We start from the raw sequence: 8233 nt of genomic DNA, 5'->3' as shown, positions 1-8233 counted from the left end.
GTTCTTACGTTGAATGTGACCATGGCGACACTTCTCATGGTGACAGTGCCTACAGTGAAAATTCTCATAGTAACAGTGCTCATGGTGACAGTGCCCATGGTGATATTACCCATGGTGACAGTACTCATGGTAAAAGTGCCCATGGTGACACTGCACATGGTGGCAGTGCAATATGGTGACAGTGCCCATGGTGATATTGCTCATGGTGACATTGCTTATGGTAATAATCCTTACGGTGATAGTGTGTATGGTGAAACTGCACACAGTGACTGTGCTCTTGGTGACACTTTTAACAGTGATAGTGCCGATGGTGAATGTGCCCATGGTGACAGTGCCCATAGTCACAATTCTCATGGTGTAGTGCTCACGGTGACATTGCCCATGGTGACAATACACAGGGTGACATTATTCATGGTGACATTGCTCATGGTGATAGTGCACATGGTGAGACTGCCCATGTACACAGCTCTCACGGTGATACTGCCCATGGTGACAACACCCAGGGTGAGAGAGCTCATGGTCAATGTGCTCAAGGTGACAGTGCCCATGGTGAAAACACCCAGGGTGTCCTGCCCATAGTGAGAGTGATCATGGTGACACTGCTCATGTGGACAGTGCCATAAGTGACAGTGCTCACTGTGGCACTGCTCATGTGGACAGTGCTCATGGTTACAGTGCTTATGGTGATAGATGTTACGGTGGCCATGCTCACAGTGACAGTGCCCACGATGACAAAGCCCATGGTGATACTTCCCATTGTGAGAGTGCCCATTGTGAAAGAGCCCATGGTGAAAGTGCCCAGGATCACAGTGCCCATGGTGACAGTTCTAATGGTGACTTTGCCCATGGTAACTGCACCCAGTGTGACAACACCCATTGTGACAGTGCTCACGGTGACTGTGCCGATGCTGAGAGTGCCGATGGTGATAGTGCCAATAGTGAGAGTGCTCACGGTGAAACTGCCCATGGAGACAATGCCCATGGTGATAGTGCTCATCGTGACAATCCCACGGAGGCAGTGCCAATGGTGAGAGTTCCCGTGGTGACAGTTCTCATGGTGAAAGTGACCCTGTTGAAATTGCTCATGGTGACAATGCTCACGGTGACAGTGTTCATGGTGACAGTGCTTGAGGTGATAGTCTCCATGTTGACAGTGCCCTTGATGACTGTTCTCATGGTGACAGTGCCTATGGTGATAATGCTCTTAGTGACAGTCCTCATGGTAAATGTGCCCATGGTGACAGTGACGACGGTGACTGTTCTCACCGTGATAGTGCGCATGGTGACAGTGTTCATGGTGAGAGTCCGCATTGAAGCTGTGCCCATGGTGACAGTGCTCAGGGTGATAGTGCTCACAGTGATATTACTCACGTTGACACTGCCCAAGGTGACAATACCCACGATGACAGTAATCATGGTGAAAGTGCCCATGGTGGCAGTTCTTGTGACAGTGCTCATGGTGGCAGTGCTCGTGGTGACAGTGCTCTTGGTGACAGTGATCATGGTGCAGTGCCCATGGTGAGACTCCCAGTGGTGACACTGCCCATGGTGACAGTGCACATGGTCATGGTGCATCTGGTGGCAGTGCAAAATAGTGAGAGTGCCCATGGTGATATTGCTCATGGTGATAGTGCCCATGGTGAGAGTGCCCATGGTTCCAGTGCTCATGGTGACAGTGCCCATGGTGACGGTTCCCCTGGTGACAGTGCACAACGTGAGAGTACCCATGTTGTCTGTGCCCATGGTGACAGTTCTTATCATGATAGTGCAAACGGTAGCAGTGTTCATGGTAATAGTGCTCACGGTGGCAGTGCCCACAATGAGAGTGCCCATGGTGAGAATACTGACTGTGACAGAGCCCATGGTGACATTTCTCTCTGTCACAGAGCCTTTGGGTAGAGTTAGCATGGTGAAATTTCTCACAGTGATTGTGCCCATTGTTTCAGTGCTCATAGTGACAAGACCCATGGCGCCAGTGCCCATCATGGCATCTCTCACGGTGATAGTGATAACGGTGACAGTGCCCATGGTGATATTACCCATGGTGACAGTACGCAGTGATAAAGTGCTCATGGTGACAGTACCTAAGGTGATAGTGCACATGCTGGCAGTGCAAAATGGTGACAGTGCCCATGGTGACATTGCTTAATGTGATAGTCCTTGCGGTGATAGTGCACATGGTGACACTGCCCACCGTGACAGGGCTCTTGTTGACAGTGCTCACGGTGATAGTGCCAATGTTGGAAGTGCCCATCGGTAAAGGGCCCATTATGACAGTTCTTATGGTGAGAGTGGTCAGAGTGGCAGTGCTCATGGTGAAAGTGCCCATGGTGACAGAGCTCACGGTGACAGTGCCCATAGTTATAGTGTCCATGGTGACATTACAAACAGTGAAATTGTCCATGGGGTCACTGCCCATGGTGACAGTGCCCATGGTCACAGCCTTCACTGTGACAGTGCTTACCGTGACAGTGCCCATGGTGACAGTGACCACGGTGACAGTTCTAACGGTAATAGTGCCCATGATGACAGTGCTCATGGTGACAGTCCACATTGTGCCAGTGCCCAAGGTGACAGTGCTCATGGTGACAGTGCCCAAAGTCACAATACCCATGGTGACAGTGCCCAAGCTGACAGTTCTCATGGAGATAGTGCCCATGGTGACAGTGCACATGGTGATACTGAGAATGGTGACAGTGCTTATGGTGACAGTGGTAATGGTTGCAGTACCCATGGTGATAGTGCTGAAAGTGACAGTACCCTTGGTGATAGTGTCCATGGTGAGTGTGCTCACATTAATAGTGCCCATGGTGGAGGTTCCCATTGTCAATGTGTTCATGGTGACAGTGCCCATGTTGGTAGTTACCATGGTGACAGTGCTCACGGTGATAGTGACCATGGTAATGGTACACATGGTGGTTGTGCCCTTGGTGACACTGCCCATGATGACATTACTCATGGTGACAGTGCTCACGGTGATAGTGCCCATGGTGATAGTGCACATGGTGGTAGTGCACATGGCAGCAGTGAAAAATGGTGACAGTGCCCATGCTGACAGTTCTCATAGTGACAGTGCACACGGTTACAACCCATGCTGACAGTGCTCATGGTAGCAGTAAGCGTGGTGACAGTGCTCATAGTGACAGTGCTCATGGTAGCAGTACCCGTGGTGACAGAGCTTACAGTGATAGTGCACATGGTTGCATTGCCCATGGTGGCACTGAAAATGGGGACAATGCCCATGATGACAGTGCCCATGGTGACAGTGCCCACAGTGCCATTGCCTATGGTGACAGTGCTGACAGTCACAATACCCATAGTAACAGTTACCACGGTGAGATTGCTCATGGTGATAGTGTCCATGGTGACACGGCTCATTGTGACAGTCCGCATTGTGCCAGTACCCATAGGAAAGTACTCATGGTGACAGTGCGCATGGTGATAGTGTCCTTGGTGAGAGTGCTCACGGTGGTAGTACTCACAGTAATAGTGCTCATGGTGACAGTGCCGATGGTGATAGTGCCCATGGTGGCAGTTCCCATGGTGAAAGTGCTCATGATGACTTTGCCCATGTTGGTAGTTCCCATGGTGAGAGTACTCACGGTGATAGTGACCATGGTAACACTGCACATGGTGGCCGTGCCCTTGGTGACAGTGCCCGTGTTGACAGGACTCAGGGTGACAGTTCTCATGGTGATAGTGCCCATGGTGACATTTCAGATGGTGGCAGTGAAAAATGGTGACAGTGCCCATGTTGACAGTTCTCATGGTGACAGTGCACACGGTGACAACTCATGAAGACAGTACTCACGGTGAGAGTTATCTTTGTTGCAGTACCCATGGTGACAGTGCTCACAGTGATATTGCCCATGGTGGCCGTGCCCATGTTTACAGTTCCCATGGTGACACTGCCCATGATGACAGTGCCCATGGTGACAGTGCCCATGTTCACAATTCTCACAGTGATAATGCCAATGGTGAGAGTACCTAGGTTGACAATGCACATGGTGACAGTGCACATGGTGTCACGCCTATGGTGACAGTGCTCATGGTGACAGTTCTCATGTTGGCATTGCCATAAATAACAGTGCTCATTGTGGCAGTGCTTATGGTGACCGTGCTCATGGGGACAGTGCCCATATTTACATTGCTTATGGTGATAGATGTCACGGTGACACTGCACACAGGGACAGTGCCCAGCGTGACAAAGCCCATGGTGATACTTCCCATTGTGACAGTGCTCACGGTGACGGTGCCCATGGTGACAGCGCCCAGTGTGACAAGGCCCATGGTGACAGTGCTCAAGGTGACTGTGCTCATGGTGACAGTGTGCACGTTTACAGTGTTTATGCTGATAGATGTAACGGTGTCAGTGCCCACGGGGACAGTGCCCAGGCTGACAAATTCCATGGTGATACTTCCCATTGTGAAAGAGCCCATGGTGACAGCGCCCAGTTTGACAAGGCCCAAGGTGACACAGCTCACGGTGACCATGCCCATTGTGACAGTGCCGATGGTGAGAGTGCCAATAATGACAGTTCTCATGGTGAAACTGCCCATGGAGATATTGCCCATGGTGATAGTGCTCATGGTGACAACCCCACGGTGACAGTGACAATGGTGATAGTCCCCGTGGTGACAGTTCTTACGTTGAATGTGACCATGGTGACAGTTCTCATGGTGACAGTGCCTATGGTGAAAATTCTCATAGTGGCAGTGCTCATGGTGACAGTGCCCATGGTGATATTACCCATGGTGACGGTACTCATGGTAAAAGTGCCCATGGTGACACTGCACATGGTGGCAGTGCAAAATGTTGACAGTGCCCATGGTGATATTGCTCATGGTGACATTGCTTATGGTGATAGTCCTTCCAGTAATAGTGTGTATGGTGAAACTGCACACAGTGACAGTGCTTATGGTGACAGTGCCCTTGGTGGCTGTTCCCATGGGCACAGTACCGATGGTGACACTGTGCATTGTTACAGTTCCCATGGTAATCATGCTCACGGTGATAGTGCCCGTCCTGACAGTGCCCATGGTGGTAGTTCACCTGGTGACAGTGCTAAATAGTGACAGTGCACATGCTGACAGTGCTCATGGTGATAGTGCCCATGAGACAGTGCACACGGTGATAATAGGCATTGTAACAGTGTTCATGGTGACAGAGCCCAAGGTGGCAGTAGCCATGGTGACACTGCCCACAATGACAGTGCCCAAAGTGACAGTGCCGACAGTAACAGTTCCCATGGTGGCACATCTCATGGTGACGGTGCCCATGGGGACAGTTAGCATGGTGAGATTTCTCACGGTTATAGTGCCCGTTGTGACAGTGCTCTCAGTGAGAAGGCCCATGGTGCCAGTGCCCATATAGACATTCTGCTCGGTAACATTTCTCACGGCGAAAGTGCCTATGGTGATATTACCAATGGTGACACTGCACATGGTGGCTGTGCAAGATGGTAAGAGTGCCCATGGTGACATTGTTCATGGTGACATTGCTTACAGTGATAATCCTTATGGTGACTGTGTGCATGGTAACAATGCACACGGTGACAATGTTCACTGTGACAGTGTTCACAGTGATAGTTCCCATGGTGAGAGTGTCCATGGTAACAGTGCCCATAGTCACAATTCTCATGGTGTAGTGCTCACAGTGACAGTGCCCATGGTGAAAATACCCAGGGTGACAGTACTCATGGTGACCGTGTTCATGGTGACAGTGCGCATGGTGACACTGCCCACCATGACAGTGCTCAAGGTGATAGTGCCAATGTTGGAAGTGCTCATCGTGAAAGTGCCCACGGTGACAGTTCTTATGGTGAGAGTGGTCACAGTGGCACTGCTCATGGTGAAAGTGCCCAAGGTGACAGAGCTCACGGTGACAGTGCCCTTAGTTATAGTGTCCATGGTGACAGTACTAACAGTGAAATTGACCATGGGGACACTACCCATAGTAACAGTGCACATGGTCAGAACCCTCACAGTGATAGTGCTCACAGTGACAGTGCCCTTGGTGATAGTGACCACGGTGACCTTTATAATGTTGATAGAGCCCATGATGACAGTGCTTATTGTGACAGTCCACATTGTGCCACTGCCCAAGGTGACAGTGCTCATGGTGACAGTGCCCAAAGTCACAATACCCATGGTGACAGTGCCGATGCTGACAGTTCTCCTGGTGATAGTGCCCATGGTGACAGTGCACATGGTGATACTGAGAATGGTGACAGTGATAACGGTGACAGTGGTCATGGTTGCAGTACCCATGGTGATAGTTCTGAAACTGACAGTGCCCTTGGTGATAGTGCCCATGGTGAGTGTGCTCACATTAATAGTGCCGTGGTGGCAGTTCCCATTGTGAAAGTGCTCATGATGACAGTGCCCATGTTGGTAGTTCCCATGGTGACAGTGCTCACGGTGATAGTGACCATGGTAACAGTGCACATGGTGGCTGTGCCCTTGGTGAAAGTGCCCATGATGAGAGTGCTCATGGTGACAGTGCTCATAATAGCAGTGCCCAAGGTGCCAGTGCTCGTGGTGACAGTGTTAATGGTGACAGTGTTCTTGGTGGCAGTTCGTATGGGGACAATACCGATGATGACACTGTGCATTGTTACAGTGCCCATGGTATTTGTGCTCATGGTGACAGTGCAAATCGTGATAGTGCCCATGGTGGTAGTTCACCTGGTGACAGTGCTAAATAGTGACAGTGCACATTCTGACAGTGCTCATGGTGATAGTGCCCATGGTGAGAGAGCACACGGTGATAATTTGCATTGTTACAGTGTTCATGGTGAGAGAGCCCAAGGTGGCAATGGCCATGGTGACACTGCCCACAATGACAGTGCCCATGGGGACAGTGCCAACAGTGACAATGCCCATGGTGACCCTTCTCACAGTAAGAGTCCCCATGGGGACAGTTAGCATGTTGAGATTTCTCTCGGTGATAGTTCCCATTGTGACAGTGCTCACAGTGACAATGCCCATGGTGCCAGTGCCCATAGAGATATTTTGCACGGTCACATTTCTCACGGTGAAAGTGCCTATGGTGATATTACCCATGGTGACACTGCACATGCTGGCAGTGCAAAATGGTGACAGTGCCCATGGTGACATTCCTCATGGTGACTCTGCTTACAGTGATAGTCCTCATGGTGACAGTGCGCATGGTGACACTGCACACAGTGATAGTGTTCATGGTTACAGTGTTCACGGTGATAGTTCCCATGGTGAGAGTGTCCAGGGTGACAGTGCCCATAGTCACAATTCTCATGGTGTAGTGTTCACAGTGACAGTGCCCATGGTGTAAATACACAGGGTGACAGTGCTCATGGTGATAGTGCCCATGGTGACAGTGCCCATGTTCACAATTCTCACAGTGATAATGCCTATGATGAGAGTACTTAGGGTGACAATGACCATGGTGACAGTGCCCATGGTGTCATGCCCCTGGTGACACTGCTCATGGTGACAGTGCTCATGTTGGCAGTGCCATAAATAGCAGTGCTCTGTGTGGCAGTGCTCATGCTGACCGTTCTCATTGTGACAGTGTCCATGTTTACAGTGATTATGGTGATAGATGTCACGGTGTCAGTACCCCCGTGGACAGTTCCCATGCTGACAAAGCCCATGGTGATATATCCCAATGTGACAGTGCCCAGGGTGACAGTGCCCATGATGACAGTACCCAGTGTGAGAAAGCCCATGATGACAGTTCTCACAGTGAATGTGCCCGTGGTGAATATTGCCGATGATGAGAGTGCCAATAGTGACAGTGCTCATGGTGAAACTGCCCATGGAGACAATGCCCATGGTGATAGTGCTCATTGTGAGAACCCAACAGTGACAGTGCCAATTGTGATAGTCCCCGTGGTGACAGTTCTTACATTGAATGTGACCATGGTGATATTGCTCATGGTGACAGTGCTCATGGTGACAGTGCTCAAGGTTATGGTCTCCATGTTGACAGTGCCCATGGTGACATTTCTCATGGTGACTGTGCCTATGGTGAAAATTCTCATAGTGACAGTGCTCATGGTGACTGTGCCCATGGTGATATTACCCATGGTGACAGTACTCATGGTAAAAGTGCCCATGGTCACACTGCACATAGTGGCAGTGCAAAATGGTGACAGTGCCCATGGTGATATTGCTCATGGTGACATTGCTTATGGTGATATTCCCTACGGTGATAGTGTGTATTGTGAAACTGCACACAGTGATAGTGCTC

The sequence above is a fragment of the Mesoplodon mirus genome, assembly GCF_964341445.2.
Source record: "Mesoplodon mirus genome assembly, contig: SUPER_3_unloc_1, whole genome shotgun sequence".
NCBI classification, from domain to species: Eukaryota; Metazoa; Chordata; class Mammalia; order Artiodactyla; family Ziphiidae; genus Mesoplodon; species Mesoplodon mirus.
The sequence above is the reverse complement of the archived record's forward strand: the minus strand, read 5'-3'. Positions refer to the sequence as shown.